Source organism: Suncus etruscus, chromosome 19, assembly GCF_024139225.1.
Source record: "Suncus etruscus isolate mSunEtr1 chromosome 19, mSunEtr1.pri.cur, whole genome shotgun sequence".
Taxonomy (NCBI): Eukaryota; Metazoa; Chordata; class Mammalia; order Eulipotyphla; family Soricidae; genus Suncus; species Suncus etruscus.
This window is the reverse complement of record NC_064866.1, coordinates 26,731,349-26,749,609: the sequence shown is the minus strand read 5'-3', so window position 1 is coordinate 26,749,609 and position 18,261 is coordinate 26,731,349.

Sequence of the window (18,261 nt, the reverse complement as noted above, 5' to 3'; positions counted from 1 at the left end):
TGATGGGAATGTTGCACTGGTGAAGGGGGGTGTTCTTTAAATGACTGTAACCCAACCACAATCATGTTTGTAATCAAGGTGTTTAAATAAATATATTAATTAAAAAGATTCTTATCATGTACCATTTTTGGCCCGCCTCTCTATTGTTTCTGGATATTATTACCACATTTTTTTTGGTTTTTCGGCCACACCCATTTGATGCTCAGGGGTTACTCCTGGCTAAGTGCTCAGAAATTGCCCCTGGCTTGGGGGACCAAATGGGACCCCAGGGGATCAAACCGTGGTCCTTCCTTGGCTAGCACTTGCAAGGCAGACACCTTACCTCTAGCGCCACCTCACAGGCCCCTATTATCACATTTTTTAAAAATTTTTCTTATATACAATAAACAAGTAAGATTATTCTATATCTATCCCTCTCCCTCTGACTCTTTTCACTCATCATACTCTCCATATCTGTCCATGTATAAGCAACTTTTATGAATTAATTTTTCCTAAAAGCTGCATAGTGTTCCATTGTGTAGATGTACCACAGTTTCTTAGCTACTTATCTGTTCTCTGGCCAGATTCTGGACATTGTAAATAGGGCTGACATGAACATATAGGAGTGCAGATGACATTTTAATATTGTGTTTTTGTATTCCTGGGGTATATCCCTAGAATGGTATTGCTGGATTATATGGGAACTCAATTTTCAGTTTTTTGAAGAATATCTATATTGTTTTCCCAAAAAGGCTAGATGAGTTGGCATTCCCACCAGCAGTGAAAGAGAGTCATTTCTCCTACATCTGTGTCAACACTGCTCATTGTGATGTGTGGTAGTTTCTGTGGTGTGAGATGATATCTCATTGTTTTGATTTGTATCTATTTGATTAGCAGATCTGATTATTGATGTGATTAGATCTGAGTAGTGATGTGGAGCATTTTTGTTACTCCTGGCTATGTGCTCAGAAATCACTCCTGGCTTGTGGGGGGGCGCCACATGGGACACCAGGGAATCGAACCTCGATCAGTCCGTCCTAGACTAGCATTTGCAAGGCAGATAGATGCCTTACCTCTAACACCACTGCTCTGGCCCCATGATGTGGAACAACTTTTAATGTGCCTTTTGGCTATCTGTATTTCTTCTTTGAAAAAAATGTCTGCTCATTTCTTTTTCCATTCTTGGATGGAATTAGATTTTTTTCCTTTCTGAGTTGTACCACTACCTTATACATCTAAATATTAATCCCTTATCAGATGGGCATTGAGATGAGCTTCTCTCATTCTGTGGGTAGTCTTTGTATCCTAGTCACTGTTTTCTTTGAGGTGCACAAATTTTTCAGTTTAATATAGTCCTATTCATTTATCTTTGCTTTCACTTTCTTGGCCAGTGGTGTTTCTTCCTCAAGAATGCCTTTAGCTTCAATGTCATGGAGTGTTCTGCCTACATTTTCCTCTATGTAACTTATGGTTTCAGGTCTGATATCAAGGTCTTTAATCCATTTTTATTTGTCTGTTGTGAATGGTGTGAAATAGAGACCTGAGTTCACTTTTTTAATTTAGGTGACCAATTGTCCCAACCCCACTTTATGAAGAGGCATTTCTTGCTCCATTTTGTTATTTTCCCCCTTTATCAATGACTAATTGATTGTATACCGGTGGATCTATCACAAGATATTCAAGTATCTGTCTTTATTCCTATACCATGCTGTTCTCATGACTACTGCTTTATTGTACCTTTAAAGGTTGGAGAATATGATTCTCCCATCTTTCCTCCTCCCCAGGGATTGCTTTAGCTATTTGTGCACATTTATTGTTACATATAATTTTCAGGAGTGTTTGATGAACTTCTTCGCAAAAGGTCATGGATGTTCTTATAGTGATTGCATTAAATATCTACAATGCTTTTTGGAAAGATTACCATTTTAATGATGTTTATCCTCCCTATCCATGAGCAGGGCATATGTTTTCATGTCACTGAATTCTCTTTTGTTTCTTGAAACAATATTTTATAGTGTTTTTTTTTTTTTGTATTGGTCTTTCACCTCTTTAGTTTAACTGACTCCATAGTACTTGATTTTTCCAAGGTACAATTGTGAATGGAATCTCGTTCTTCTCTTTCATTATTTGTGTATAGAAAAGCCATGGATTTTTGTTTATTAATCTTGTAGCCTGCCATTTTACTATTCAAGATTATTGTTTGAAGAAATTTTTTTGAAGAATGTTTAGAATTTTCTAGACACAGTATTATGTCATCTGTGAACAGCGAGAGCTTCACTACTTCATTTTCTATCTGGATGCCCTGGAGATTTTTCTCTTCCCTATTTGCTATGGCATGTACTTTAAGTAGTATATTGATTTGAATCAGTGAGAGGGGCAATCTTGTTTTGTTCTAGATTTTAAAGTAAAGGCTTTTAGTGTTTCCGTATTGAGTATAATACTTGCCATGGAATTGTGGTAAATGGCTTTGCTCTATTGAGGAAAATTCCTTTAATTCCCATCTTCTTGAGAGTTTTATCATGAGCCAGTGCTGGACCTTGTTAAATATATTCTGTGAATCTATTTATATGATCATATAATTTTTCTTTTTCTTTTATTGATGTGGTATATTATATTGATTGATTTGCATATGTTAAAATCATCCTTTCAAACCTGGGATAAATCCTACTTGCTTAAAATATGTAATCTTCTTGATGAGTTGTTGGATTCTATTTGCTAGTACTTTGCTGAGGATTTTTGCAACTGTATTCATCAAGGATATTGGCCTGATGTTGTTGTTGTTGTTGTTTTGTGGTGTCTCTGTTTTTAGTATCAAAGTGGTGTTTCTATAAGCCCCAGACTCCAAAAGGAGGATCTGGTGAGATGCGGATCTGGTGAGATTCGGGTCTGGAAGCAAATATTGATTTAGAAAATAATGCACACCAAGCAAGGGCTCCCACCACATAAGCCTTCTGCTTCTACGAAGAAAGGTAGTTTAGTCAAGGAAGACCAAAGAATGAGCATCTGCCTTCCTCAGACCCCTGCTTTTATTGACAAGAACCAAACCACACCCTAGGGTGGGAGAAAAATATCAAGTAGAGAATAATCCAATAATCCCATCACCAGATCACACCTTATGGTAGAGTATGAATATTAATTAGGGTGGGGCCAGTAATCTAATAAGATTACTTTCATAGGAACTATTTGGAAGTATTTCTGTTTAATAACCTTCCTGAAAGAGCCTGAAAAGAATTGGCAGTAGGTCCTTTTTAAAAGTTTGAAAGAATTCACTAGTGAATCCATCTAGACCTGGGATTTTTTTAAATGCAGCCTTTTTATTACAATTTCAATTTCCTAGACCATGATAGATCTATTCAGATATTCAAGATCATCCTGATTCGGCCTTGGGAGGTTATAGGAGTCCCAAAATGTATTCATTTCTTCTAAATTCTCATGTTTTGTGCTGCAAAGATTCTCAAAGTAATCACTGATTACTGTTTGTATTTCTGTAGTATTTCTAGTAATATCCTTCTTTTTATTTCTGATTCTGTTTGTTAGGTTTCTTTCTATCCATTTCTTTGTGAGTTTTGCTCATATTTTATTGATCTTCCTTTTATTTTTTTCAAAAACCCAACTTTTGCTTTCATTGATCTTTTTGATTGTTTTCTGGGTATCCAGTTCATTAATTTCTGCTCCAAGTTTTATTATTTCCTTCTACATGCCTATTTTTGGCTCCTTTTGCTCATCATTTTACAATTTCTTAAGCTGTGCAATTAAATGCTTTATGTAGGTTATTTTTTCCTTCCTGATGAATGCTTACAAAGCTATAATTTTTCTCTTACTATCCATTTTTGCTGTGTTCCATAAGTTCTGATTTGTGCCATCATTCTTATTTGTTTCCAGAAATCTTTGTTGTTGTTGTTGTTTTAGGGGCCAGATTGAGTGGTGCTCAGGGGTTCCTCCTGGCTCTGTGCTCAGAAATTGCTCCTGGCAGGCTCGGGGGATTATATGGGATGCTGGGGATTGAGCCCAGGTTCGTCCCAGCTCAGTTGCACGCAAGGCAATCACTGCTATCACTCCAGTCCCAAATTTTCAGGAATCTTTTTATTTCTTCTGATTTTGTCTATGACTCACTGGTTGTCCAACAGTGATCTGTTTAATTTCCAGGTGTTAAAGTTGTTTTTCTATTTCTGTAATTAACTCCTATTTTCAGTGCACTGTATTCCGAGTCAATACAATTTCTATCTTTTTGTTTTTATGTAAGTATGTTTTGGGGCCCAGTATATGACCTATCTTGGAGAATGTTTCATGTAGATTGGAGAATAATGTACAGCTATTTTCTGGAAATGAAAAGCCCTGTATATGTCTACTAAGCCACTCTTTTTTATTTCTACCTACAAAACTAGTATATCTTTCTAACTTTTAGCCTGGTTGATCTATCAAGAGGTGACAGAACAGTGTTGAAGACTCCCACAACTACTGTTGCTACTGATGTCTTTTTCAGATAGATTAGCAGTTGTTTTAAGTATTTTGATAGCCCCTCATTAGATCCATATGTTTATGAGTGATTTCTTCCTGACATCTATCTATCTATCTATCTATCTATCTATCTATCTATCTATCTATCTATCTATCTATCTATCTATCTATCATCTATCTATCTACCAACCTATCAACCTACGTACCTACCTATCTATCTATACCTTGATAATTAATAAATGATTCTCTCCTTCTCTAGTAACATTTTTAAGTCTGAAGTCTATGTTATCTGATATTAGTATGTCCACTCAAGCCTTTTTTTTCATTTTTATTTTTTTTATTTTTTTGCTTTTGAATCACATCCAGAAGCACTCAGGGGTTACTCCTGACTCTGCACTCATAAATCGCTCCTGGTAGGCACAGGGGACCATATGGGATGCCAGGATTCGAACCACCATCTGTTCTGGATTGGCTGTGTGCAAGGCAAAAGTCCTACCACTGTGCTATCTCTCTGGCCCCCACTTTAGCCTTTTTTAAAGGAGTTGTTTGCTTGAAAGATTGTCCTCCAATCTTTGACTTAGAGTCAGACAATTGTCTATTTGGATGTATTTCTTGTTGCCTTGCTAAATGTTGTATTTAATTTTCTGATCCATTTTGCCACTCAGAGTCTCTTAACTGGTGCATTTTTTTCATTAACGATGGGACAGATTATTATCATTTGGTTTTGTGCCATCTTTTTGTAAAATTTTGGTATGTTTGTGAGATCTGTCTGCCTTAAAATAGACCATTTAGTTGTTATTTTATGATTGGGATTTGAGTTGTTAAGCTCCTGAGATTTTTTTTTTACCCATGAAGAAGTGTATTCTTCCTTCAAATATGAATTACAATCTGTCTGGGTTACAAATTCTTGGTAAGACATTCATTTCACTAAGTTTTTTCACTATATTCTACCACTACTTTCTAATCTGGAGGGTTGCTTGTGATAAATCTGCTGTAAATTTTAAGGATACTTCTTTCTATGTAGAGATATCAAGTCTTAAGGACAAGAAAATCTGAGCAAGTAGCCTTCAACTTCTTTCATTTACTGTGTTTTCATTTTTGCTATTGCTTGTATCAGTGTACTTTACTCCATCCATCCAATAATATTGCCATGACTAAATCTATATTTTTACCTTAATGGATGAATTCTATCTTGCTGTGTCTATTTCTTTTATAATTTAGAAAAATATGAAAGCTGGCTGCAGAAACTTGCTCAAGAGAGCACACAGGCTTCTCCAGAGGCGAAGAAGACTGTAATACTCATTTCAGGTTAAGATGTGGGCAATTGGCACTCAAGATGGAGAATGTCCTTGCTTTGGGGTTGGTAATGATTTAGTGGGTGCATGGTGAGCTGCTGCTCTTGTGCTTTGTTCTAATACTTCTCTTAATCAGCATTTGTGCCTGAGAGCATCTCTTAGCACATGCTTGCAGAGTTTTTTATTCCAGATCCAATCTGGGTCATCTACTTCCCCCACCCCATTATTTTCAAGCAACTTGGGGTAAGCAGTATCTCCAAGTTTTTGTCGTTGTTGTTGTTGTTGTTGTTTGTCATTCTCTTAACTTTCTGATCATTAAGTGAGATTCACAAGATTGTTAACAGAAACTGTACTGTGTTATTTAGATTTTAGTTGCAAGCCAACACGATAAAATCTTACCATTTAAGTAACTGTTTTTTTTTTCTTGTTTTATTACTGTTAAGTACTTAATTTTTAGGAAAGACACTGATCTAATTTGGTCCACCAAGACAGCATATCATGGGAAATAAGACAAGCAGAATATAAGCCATTAAAAGAAAGGGAAGTGAATATTTGCACAAAGAAAGTCAACGCGTTTCTATCTCCCCCCCCAAAAAATGTGGAGGTAACTTTGCCATTCTTTAAATAATTTCTAAGATGATTCTCTAATTTTGAGGCAACATTTTTAATTTTTTAATAGCTTAAAGTTTAAAGTACGTAGTAAAGACAAGCAATTAACTTAAAAGCAAAAGTTGTTAATGAGTTTTGATTTTTCACTCAAATGTTAACACTGGAAAACTGCTATTGAATTGCATAGAAGCATCTGTATTCTGTTCTGAGTGTAACAGAACAGGGATGTGTAAGAACTTGTATACTCTAAGACCAATACATACAGAATTTTTGTGTCCTGTTAATTTAGATGACTTTAAGATGTTTGGATAGACACTTCAGATTGGGCCTCTATCACTTAAATTCTCACACACATTCTCACTGTTTTGGAAATTCTGCCTCAGGTAAGTAGGGCCTTATGCTAAAACTAGCTACTGGACTAAAGCTCTTCCTAATCTTGGTGTCTTGATAATGAGTTTCCAAATCCATGTTACCTGTGTCCTATATATTCTCTACTTGTACAATTATTCTTAAGAATTTAGTTTGTCCAACTCTCTTCCTTTAAGAAGTCAGACGTAGGTTTTAGGGACATGATGCTAACCATAAAATCCCTTAGATGTTCATCAAATTTCATCCTGACACAATTTATTAGGAAATAGTATTCAGCATAAACATGAAGTTTTACAAAGAGGTTTTATTAACCAGATGTCAAATAAATTCTTTTTTTTTGTGTGTGTGTGGTTTTTTTGGGTCACACCCGGCAGTGCTCAGGGGTTACTCCTGGCTCCATGCTCAGAAATTGCTCCTGGCAGGCACGGGGGCCATATGGGGGGCTATATGGAACTCCGGAATTCGAACCGATGACCTTCTGCATGAAAGGCAAACGCCTTATCTCCATGCTATCTCTCCGGCCCCTCAAATAAATTCTTAAGGTTCTAAGTAGTCTCTCTCACCCCACCAAACATGAGCTTTGACAATAGTCTTCCCCAAATATTTCCAATTTTTTTCTCTAGACCTTTAATAATATGTTCCTGTGTGTCTTCTGCACTCATCTTCAACTATTAACTTCACACAGTTTTCCCTGAATATTGACACATGTGTCTGACTATTCCACAGAATGTACTGCTCTTTGACTTTGCTGCACACTCTCAGACCTCTGAGGTTTTACATATCTATTTCTCATCTTGACCATTTACCTACTTTCCTCACCAACTGGACATCTCTCTGTACACTTCTTCAAACATTCCAAGCTCCCACCCACTGGTTACTTCCTCTCTCTGTGCTTTGGCAGTGATCTGAATCTACCTCTAGGTTTATACTTTTTTTTTTGTTCATAATTATGCTTTGGGGTGGATTTCCCAACTACAAAATTAGACATATCAGAGAAAATGCTGTTAATTTGAAAGTGATTATAAAAATGAGAAACAGGCTTTGGTAAATATTAGAGCATATGCTTGTCAAGGTAAGATGTATCCGACGTAATTGTCAGGGGCAAATCAACTGTCAACAGTGCTTGAATTGATGTTGTCTTCACTACAATGAATATGATATTTGCTGTATGTATATTTTTTGTAGTAAGTGGTGTTTATTAAGAGCTCTATAGTAAAATCTGTGGTTGTGGGTTAAATGGAAATATTGTAAACTGTTCTGAATCACTGGTGTTATAAAAGTTATGTCAATTACAGCTAAAATCACCACATACTTATTTAAAAACTTAGCAATATTTTGTGTCTCCCTCTGCACTGCTGGGTCTCACCCATTACTTTGTGGTTTACTTCTCTCTGCCTCTGAAAGGAAAGAGTGCCCCTAAACTCTCATTACACATTGCGAGAAAATGCAGATGGCTTTTATCTTACAGTTCAGTCTTAAAGCTGTTTCTTGAATATTACTGGAAAACGTGGGCTGAATTCAGCTGACAACGTTTTAATATTATGGAGGGAAAATAAGAACAAGTTTCATGATGTAGTTCAACACAAAATTTCAGACTTATTTGCTTGCTGGTTTTCATTTTCTTTTTAATCTCTGATTCTGACATAGCTCCTTGTAAACTCATAGAATAAGTTTTACGAAAGGGGAGGGGTATTTCGATTGTACCTGGTAGTTCTTAAAGGGGAGGATATGTTTGTTTTACATTTTATTTTCAAATGTAAATACTTTTAAAAGACTAAAGATTCCATTTTAAAGAAACCTCTTAAATGATATTTGCAAAATAAAATGACTTCTAAGTTTTTCTATACAGATTTTCAAAATGTCAGCTGGCAGTGTCTCTGCCTCATTAAGTCAGATAATGTTGATTCCACTGTTTTCCTTCCACCAGCCACACTCTGGAAAAGTCCACAGTTGTCTTAAAAGGTCTGAAAGGTTCAGAGAGTTTATTTTCTCTTATTTGGTTCTAAGTTAATCTAAGATAACCTAAGTCATCTAGCTTTGAGCTATGCTATTTTAGTGTAAAAGTTTCCATTTCATAACAGTATTGTGTAAGTTAACAGATTTTGTGTTATCTAATCATATTGGTCCAACTCTTATTTAGTTCCCCACCCCCTAATTTAGTTCTTTCAGTGTTTTGGCTTCTATTTCAAATGTACTTGTTAGAAATCTGCAAAAGGAAGGCTTGCCTCAGCACCACATTGAGCAGAAGGAGGCTCTTCCCTGGACTCTATGATTTTGAAGGTCCACCAAACATTTTATACCCAAACATACACACATATACATAAATACATGCACAAACATGCACACATGTATAACAAACATGTGAATGTTTGAACTGGGAGTGCCTCATAGTAGGATTGTTAGGATTGCCTCAGCGCTTACTAATGTCATCAGTATTTGAACTTGCAGCTTTATGCTTTTCAGACAAGTGCTTTAAGCCACTACTTCTGGCCCTATAACTAGAGTACTTGCAGCTAAGCTAAATAGGTTTCATTTTTTTCAGCTCTTAACATACAGTACATATTTAAGTATAAAATATAACTATGGAATATATATTAAATGAATCAGTTGAAGAATTTATGAATTCAAACTCTAGATAAAAAGGGTATATACATTATAAAAGTTATATAAATAAGAGAAAATTTTCTTTATTTTTTAGCTTTTTTATTTGTTTATAAATAAATTCTTTAACTGAATCACCATAAAATACACAGTTACAAAGTTGTTCATAATTGAGTTTTCGTTATTCAGTGTACATCACCCTTCACCAGTGCACAGTTCCCACCACCAATGTCTCCATTTTTCTCTGCTTTTCACCTGCATTCTCCCTGCCTGCCTCTATGGCAGACATTTTTCTTCTCTTAGAGAAAAATTTTAATAGCATACTTAGTGACAAAATATTATAACATTACACAGTAAAATGGCACTTTTACTTTTTAAAGTATATTACAAAAGGGAAAAACTGTACACCTAAATCTTAAAAATTTTCTTTACTACATTTGGAGGCAAATTCACTGCTTTTTCACTAATTTATGCAAAGACACCCAATTGTTAAAACTCCAGATTTATCATATCCAAGATATGCCTGTTTGTGATTGACGTCTCCAGGGACTCTAGAGACAGGATGGACCACCCTCTTCTCCCCTGTCCCCACCTCCATACTCCCAGCTGTCTTGGCAGCCATGTTCATCAACCACCACTGTTGGCATGAGTTCATCAAACCAGACCTACAGATCCTCCAAGTCTTGAACCACCCTGCCACTTACAAAACTTCATGACACCTCCATGATTTTAATATTGACTTCCCAGATTAGATGTGAAATTGCCATAGAATACCATAAACACAACAACAGAATGCTCAACTACTAATTATCAGCTTAGTAAAGCTTCAAGCAATGACATAATGACCCTATTGTGAGATATGACAATATTTTACTAATTTATTTTGATAAAGTTTTTTTGATAGTTGCATTATATTAGGTAAATTATTCATTCCTGCCAAAGGACAGGCTTCAGGGAGCTTGAGAAACTGGGAACAAGGGTGGAAGGAATGTTACATACATGGTGAGATTAATGTTGGAACTTTGAATGCCAGAAATAACTGTATTATGAGCAACTCTAAAATGGTGTTTAAAATAAAGATATTTAATATAAAAAAAGACATTTGGAGGCATAATTCCTTGTTGTTAGTTATTTTATATACTTTTTTAAACTTCTGCATTACTTATAGACTAATTTTTTTGGGGGGGGTAGGATCACACCCAGCGGCACTCAGGGGTTATTCCTGGCTCTGCATTCAGAAACTTGGGGAACCATATGGAATGCTGTAGATCAAACACAGGTCTGATCTATGTCTGCCACATGCAAGGCAAACACCCTACTGCTGTGCTACCACTCTGGCCCCATAGACTAATATTGTTAAAGAAAATAATTTTGGGGGTTTGGGACTTAGTCCTGCCCTGCTGGCTTGAGCAGCATCAAAGTATCTGGCCTATGTATCCTAACCAAAAAAATCAATATTTTAGATTTCCTAAATCAGAATAACTTCAATGATCATATTTTAAGTCTTTGCTCATTTTGTGGTAATCAAACAGAACATTGGAATTGATTTAGTAAGTCTTGGTCTCTGTAATTGTTAGACAAATTTTCCTGAAACCTGAACAAAAGTTTAAAAGATTTAATTTATTGAGAATTCTATAGTTCACAGACCTTTTTCATGAGTGATGATCATAAGATGTTTGTTCATCAGTTTTCTATTGATCTTGTCAAAAGGATTAAGATGCTTAGATTTTTTTTATCCTTCATCATTTTTCTCTGTCAACTCATAATCAAGTTCATATGACTTTATCAATTGATGACATCTTTAGTCATCATATTTTATTGAATAAGCGATTTTCTAACAGTAGAATTTCCTATGAACATTAAAGCTCTTTTTCAAAAAGATACATGAAGAGTTGTCAAGCCAGCTCTCTTATGGGGGACCCTCTAGCTTGTTTTTTTCCCCATGAAAAGACAGTGAAGAAATTAATTTGTTAATTCATGTTGATCATGTAGATTTTCTACTCCTCAAATTACTTTACATTTTTGTTTTTATAATTACTTTTTTAAGCACCATGGTTACAAAACTTTATGATTAAGATTCAGTCATACAATGTACACCACCCTTCACCAGGACATGTTTCCTGCCACCAAAGTCCTCTCTCTCTTCCTCTTCCTTTTTTTTTTCTTTTTGACACTGTGGTTTGTACTATTGTTAATAAAGGGGTAGCATGCATTATCACTTTATCTCATTTCAGTACTTCTTGTCCAGAGTGATCAGTTCCAACCATCATTGTCATAGTGGTCCCTTCTCTACCCTAACTGTACTGCTCCACTATTTGTGGCAAGCTTCCTACTCTGGACTAGTCATCCTGTCCCTCAAATTTATTGTTTCTGGATATTATTACTATACTTCCTTGTTGGGCCATTCACTAGGAATTTCTATATTTCTAGAGGGGGACTGACAGAAGGCCCGCTAAGATACCATTTCCTTAATGTGGATTGCTGTTTTGAATACTCCCAAAGATTGTTTCACCAGAAGGCCCACTGGGAAGCTTTCCAGTGTGGAAGGCTGGACAATTCCTAAGAAATATTTTTGAGATTTGCATTATGGTACTGACATTATGATTCTTTCACAACTAACATCTCATCTAATTGGCCTATTCTCCCTGTGTATATTACAGGCAAATATAGCCTTGATTAAGTATCTCTTTACCTGGAAGATCTCAGACCAAAATAAAGACACTTAGAAACAATTTTTTTCCTCTGTCTTTAAAATTCTTTTGTAGTTTCTGCTTCTTGGGACATCCTTAAAAGGTCCTTGAGTACTTGTTAACTCTTACTTCAGAATTTAAATTGAAATAGGTTTGGCCAAGATGTAAATTTGGGCTGTTAAACTTTTACCAGAAAAAGAATTACATCCTTTTGAGACATAGTTTGTCTCCTTCATTTTGACCTTTAAACAATGAAATCTATCCTTTTAGAAATAGGAACTGGATAGAGAAACTCTGCTCCTCACCAATCCCCTATTTTACATCCGAAGCTAGCCTGACAGAAACTGCTTTGAGACGTTAAAATCAACCTTCTCCCTAGGACTTCAGGGTCTGTGTACCACTCTAGCCAGGTGTATTGTTTTTACTGTTAATTTGTGCTTTGTTTGTGAACATTCCTCTCATGCCTGTGATTGAAAATTTACTTCATATATACCTGTCCCCACATTAAAAAATTAGAACATTGTTCTCTCACATGGATTTTGTGTGGTCTCTCATTTCTTCATATTTTGTATACGCCATTTGTGTCACCCACTTTTCTCAAGGGAACTCAAAGAAGTTCTCTAATGCCATTGGACCCAAAATTTAGCCTGAAGAATTTTCTTATTTTCTAATATCCCACAAATGAGTGAGATTATTCAATGTCTATTCCTTTCCCTTTGACTCATGTCACTCAGCATAATTTCCATCTCTATCCAAACATAATCAAATTTCATTAGTTAATTTTTCCTAAAAGTTGCATATTATTCCTTTGCTTATATGTACCACAGTTCCTTTAGCCACTCATCTGTTCTTGGGTTGTTTCCAGATTCTGCTATTGTAAATACAATATAGGAAATACAAACATAGGAATGCTGAGGGCTTCACTGCATGGTGTTTTTGGATTCCTAGATTATGTCCTTAGGAATAAATTATCTCATTTTTTGTGTTTTTTTGTTTTTTTTTGTTTTTGTTTTTGTTTTATGGGTCACACCTGGCAGTGCTCAGGGGTTACTCCTGGCTCTACACTCAGAAATCACTCTTGGCAGGCACAGGGGACCATATGGAATGCTGGGATTTGAACCTCTGTCCTTCTGCATGCAAGGCAAACGCCTTATCTCCATGCTATTTCTCCGGTCCCAAATTATTTCATTTATAACTTCTCAGTACTTTCCTCTAAAATAATACAGTGGGTCCAGAGAAATAGTACAACAGATAAGGTACTTTCTTTGCACGTAACTGGACCCAGGTTTGATCTGAAGCATCCCATATGGTCCCCATAGCAATGATGAATAATTCCTGAGTGCAGAGTCGGAAGTAAGGCCTAGGGGGCCTAGGTGTGGCCCCCAAATCAAAAACCAAAACCTACCAAAAAAAAAAACCAAAAGCAAACAAACAAAAAAAAAACCCAACCACCAACTCCTCTAAGTCCTCTAAACTAGTCTTGGTGAATATTGTTTAGGCATTTATCACTAAATAAGGGAGTGCTGGGAGGAATAAAAGGTGTTAGGAAGCAGAAATTATAATGAAAAATACGAGAGCTAGAGAGAGAGCTCACGGAACTGAAGCACCGGCCTTGTGAGCTCTGAGCCCCAGGTTCTCTCTCTGGTACTTCCTGTAGCCTTCTATTGTTCCTTCTAGAACAGTGAAGTATCAAGCCTGCCTAGGCAGCCTAACCAAGTATTCTGTGAATGGCCTCAAGACTTCCTGAGAACTTCTAGGGATTCCTTCCCCCAATCAAAGAAAAAAGACATTCGGATAATAGCATGTATCATGACTGATTTTAGATTCCAGCATCAAAAAGTCCTGGGTTTGAATTTCTATGCCTGCTACAAACTGCCTTGGTTGAATGTTTATAAACACTTCATCAAATATTATAAATTCTTCAATACTTAATAAAATCATCTCTCTAAGTACTAGTAAATATAATGCATATGAGATATATATTTATATCTATCTCTAGATATATATTGCATATGAGATATCTATCATCTATCTATCTATCTATCTATCTATCTATCATCTATCTATCTATCTATCTATCTATCTATCTATCTATCTATCTAGTAGTGAATATAGTGCATAGGAGATGAAAGTAAATCAAGTAAGAGAAGAAAAATGAAAACTAGTATAATCCCTAAGCACAGAGCCAGGAATAGTCTCTGAGAACTGAAAGGTGTGACCCATCCACCTCTGCATAGCCCTCCCAAAATTGAAAGAAAATGAAAGTAAAAAAATAAAAGAAAGAAGCAAAAAAATAGTACTGTGAATATAATTCTGTGGTAGAGGTATGTCTCCTTGAATCCAGGCTTTGACTTCAGTAACATGCAAACTCACACACACACACACACACACACACACACACACACACACACACACACACAGAGGCAAACGCACACACACAAGAAGTTGTGGGAGGAAAATTAAGAAGGAAAAATACTGTATTGAAAATGGAGCACAAACAATTCCCAGTGGGGTTTTCAAGGCTCCTTTGTATTCTAAAAACCTTTACTTAACTAATCTTCAGCTTTCTTCTTTGCAATGAGTGAGTAGTTCTTGTTCTTTTGTCTTTTCCTCTAATCACCACTTTCTAACCCTGTAATCATCATTATGACTTTTCTCCTAATTCTTACTTCTCTTTCTGGTTGTGGACACTGGGAAACTGAACAGTACTCTGTGACCATGGAGAGAGTGGAAATAATGTAACATCAACAGCACCCTCCCTTCCTCTTTAGAACTAGCTAGAGAAAGAGAAGTGAGCAACAGAGGACAATGTAAAAATATGTATCAATATTTATGCTACCAAATGTATGCTGCAAATAGTTTATAGAATAGTGATCACAATTGTTTGCACTTTATTATTATTTTATTTTATTATTTTGGAGGAGTATTGGGCCATAGAGAGTGGCACTCAGGGGAGACTCCTGCAATGTTCAAGGGAACATTTGCAATGCCAGGGATTGAACTAGGGTTGGCTGCATTTAAGGCAAGTCTCTATTATCAGCACTGTGGACACTTTTGGAGAATATGCTCACTTAGATTTTATACCTGACTGCATCATCCCTTTAGCATTACCAGGAGTGACTCCAAGCCATGAATATTCTGGAACCCCTTCCAACTCTCCTAAACAGATTTGGTGAATAATTCTTAAAGCTATTTTAATTCTTTTCTTTTTTTTTAATTTTTTTATTATCTTAAAACCAACTTTTTTTTTTTCAAATTTAAGTTTTTGGTTTTTCTACTTTTATTTTATGAAGACAAAGATGCAAAGAAAGAGAACAAGGTGAAGTTACAGAGGGAAGATGATCACCCCTAAACAGAATTCTCAGAAGAAATCCCCTTGGTGACACCTTAATTTTGAACTTTCAGCCAATAAACATTAATAAAACAAAACACACGCACAATTACTTTGTCCCTCAAGTCCCCAGATTGTAGTACATTACAACATTTCTTAGCAGTACACAAAGCAATCTAAAATCATAAAATTTATGTAACTCCTTTAACATTGAAGACATAATATTTTTTACAGTATCATGCACATGCATATTCATTTGAGTTAACCTCAAAAGTTTAAGTGATAGACCTTGAGACTTCCTGATCTGAAGTTTAATACTATTTATTATATTAGTCTGCTTTTGACTTTTTTTTTAAATTTATTTAAAGAAAGTATATCACATAGTGACACAATTGATCACAATTTGCTTCAGGAAGAACAACGGCAAAGTTATTTTCTTCTTCACTCTTTTCTTTTAAGGATAAGAGTCAAAAAACTATTTTCATTTTTAAAGGAAAGCATTTTCTTCTTTATTTCTAGAGTCAACTCTACATATTATGTATGCACCTTTACTAAGAGTTGACATTGTAATGATTATTCACCAATAAATTCTTTAGGACTCTAATTAAGACCATGTTAGTTAGGAATTATCTATATGTCCTATTAATTATCCTATAAACATATATATATTTATCAAATATTTTAAGATTATGCACGTTGTCACAAATCAGAAATAACAATTTAAGACCTGCAACTTTGAATAGAGAAGCTGGAGAGATGGTTCAAAGGATCAGAGAGCCTTGTGCACACAGGAATACATTTGCATTTTGGAGTCTCAGATTCAAAATCCAATACTTCATTGTGTCCTGAATACTGAGCTGGAGTCCCCTCTAAGCACTATCGAGTGTGGCCCCAAAATAAAATAGGAAAAGGGGAGCAACATCTATTTTCAATGCTAAACCTAATGTCTGTGAATAATCCTTTTCCTTTAAGAGCCTCAGTCAAGCAAACTATTTTTATGGATGTTTCTTAAAAGGAAATAATGTTCACTTAAGAAATATTCAACTTGGATTTTAGACCTTTCATTTTTATAGCATAAATTTCATGTTTATTTATTCTCAATATTTTTCAGCATTAATTTGAAGTAATTAATTTCCCTGGATACACAGAATCCAATTGATTAAAGATGACAAAATAAAGAGTGCATTGTAAGATTTGCTATAATTTTTTGTTTTGTTTTTGTTTTTCCCCAGTTATGTTTGTTTTAGAGCTATAGCCAGTGGTGCTTACCGTGGCCACTCTGGCAACCCTCAGTCGACCCAGCCATGGTTCAGTGCATAACACAGCGGGAGGCCAGCATGTTGGGGACCAACCAAAGTTACAGACAGTAGTGCATGGGGCGCAATTTTGAAGGTCTAATTTTGGGCTTGAGCACAGAAAGTTTATTTTCCTGACTTGCTTTCTCTTTCTCCACTTGAATTGTTTATTTCAGTTTGTTTATTTTTATTTTTGGCCACACCCAGCAGTGCTTAGGGTTTACTCCTGACTCTGCTCAGAGGTCACTTCTAGTGAGGTTTGCAGGACCAGATGGTATCAAGAACCTATCCTGGGTCAGCTGTGTATAAGGCAAAATGCCTTACCCATGTACATTTCTTTGGCCCCAAGCCTACCCTAACTCCTATTCAGACATAACCCAGGGGTTACTCCTGTCACTACGCTCAGAAATCGCTCCTGGCAGGCTAAGGGGACCATATGGGATGCCGGGATTCAAACCACAGTCCTTCCACATGCAAGGCAAACGCCCTATCTCCATGCTATCTCTCCGGCCCCTGACACAATTTTTTGTTTGTTTGTTTTGTTTTAGTTTTGTTTTAGGCCTATACCTGGCAATGCTCCGGGGTTACTCCTGGCTCTGCATTCAGGAATCATTTATGGGGGGCGCCAGAAACTTTATGGGATGCTGGGGATCTAACCCAGGTCAACTGCATGCAAGGCAAATGCCCTATCAGCTAGCTGTACTATCTCTCCAGACCTCAAATACTATTTTATATTTTCTATTATTCAGTAAAATTTATTTTTGTAATTCTCAATCCTTTTAGTTTGTTACAGAAACTTGGGGGCGTAATTTCTTTTTTAGATTTTTATTTATTTGTTATTGAAAGTCATTGCGATAGTAAACGTTTTCTCTGTACCTTATTAATATGATTTTATTTTTTGTATTGATATGATATACTACATTTATTGATGTGCATATAGTAAGCAACCCTTGTGTTCCTGAGATAAATTCTACTTGGTCATGGTATATAATCTTTTTAAGATGCTATTGGGTTAAATACGTTAATATTATGTTGAGAAATTTTGTACCTATGTTTGCCAATAAAATTGGTTTATAATTTTCTTTAGCTGTGGTCAGAGGTTTCCTCAAAAATTCACACTTTGATGGTATTTTTTCCCTTTTCAGAAATTCCCTGTGATTGCTTGTTACCCTTATTCGATTTTGCCACCTGAGAACTTCCATGGTCAAGTCAGCAAATAGCATAATTATGCCCTTTGATAAAATACCGTAGATACATATGACCCGCCTGACTTTTATTCTGTGGTTTTCAGAAAATACTGTGTTTATTCCAAATGCTGTTCTTTTTTTATTAGTCTTTTGGAACACCCTTCCTTGTTCAAGATTCAAGATAAGTGTACCACTTTTATAAAGAGTTTAGAAGTGTTTTATTATCTTTGATGTTCTGGTTTCCCAATACATTTATGTACTTAATGTATTTATTTTTCATTTTCTATGCTCACAGATCATTTGAAATATGTTTTAATAGTCACATTGTGTCTATGTTATTTTATTTACTATGAACATTTAAAGATGATGATATGTATTTAGTCCTACATATATATTTCAGTCCCTAGTCTGGTGATATATGAATATAAAGGAGCTCAGCAAATATTT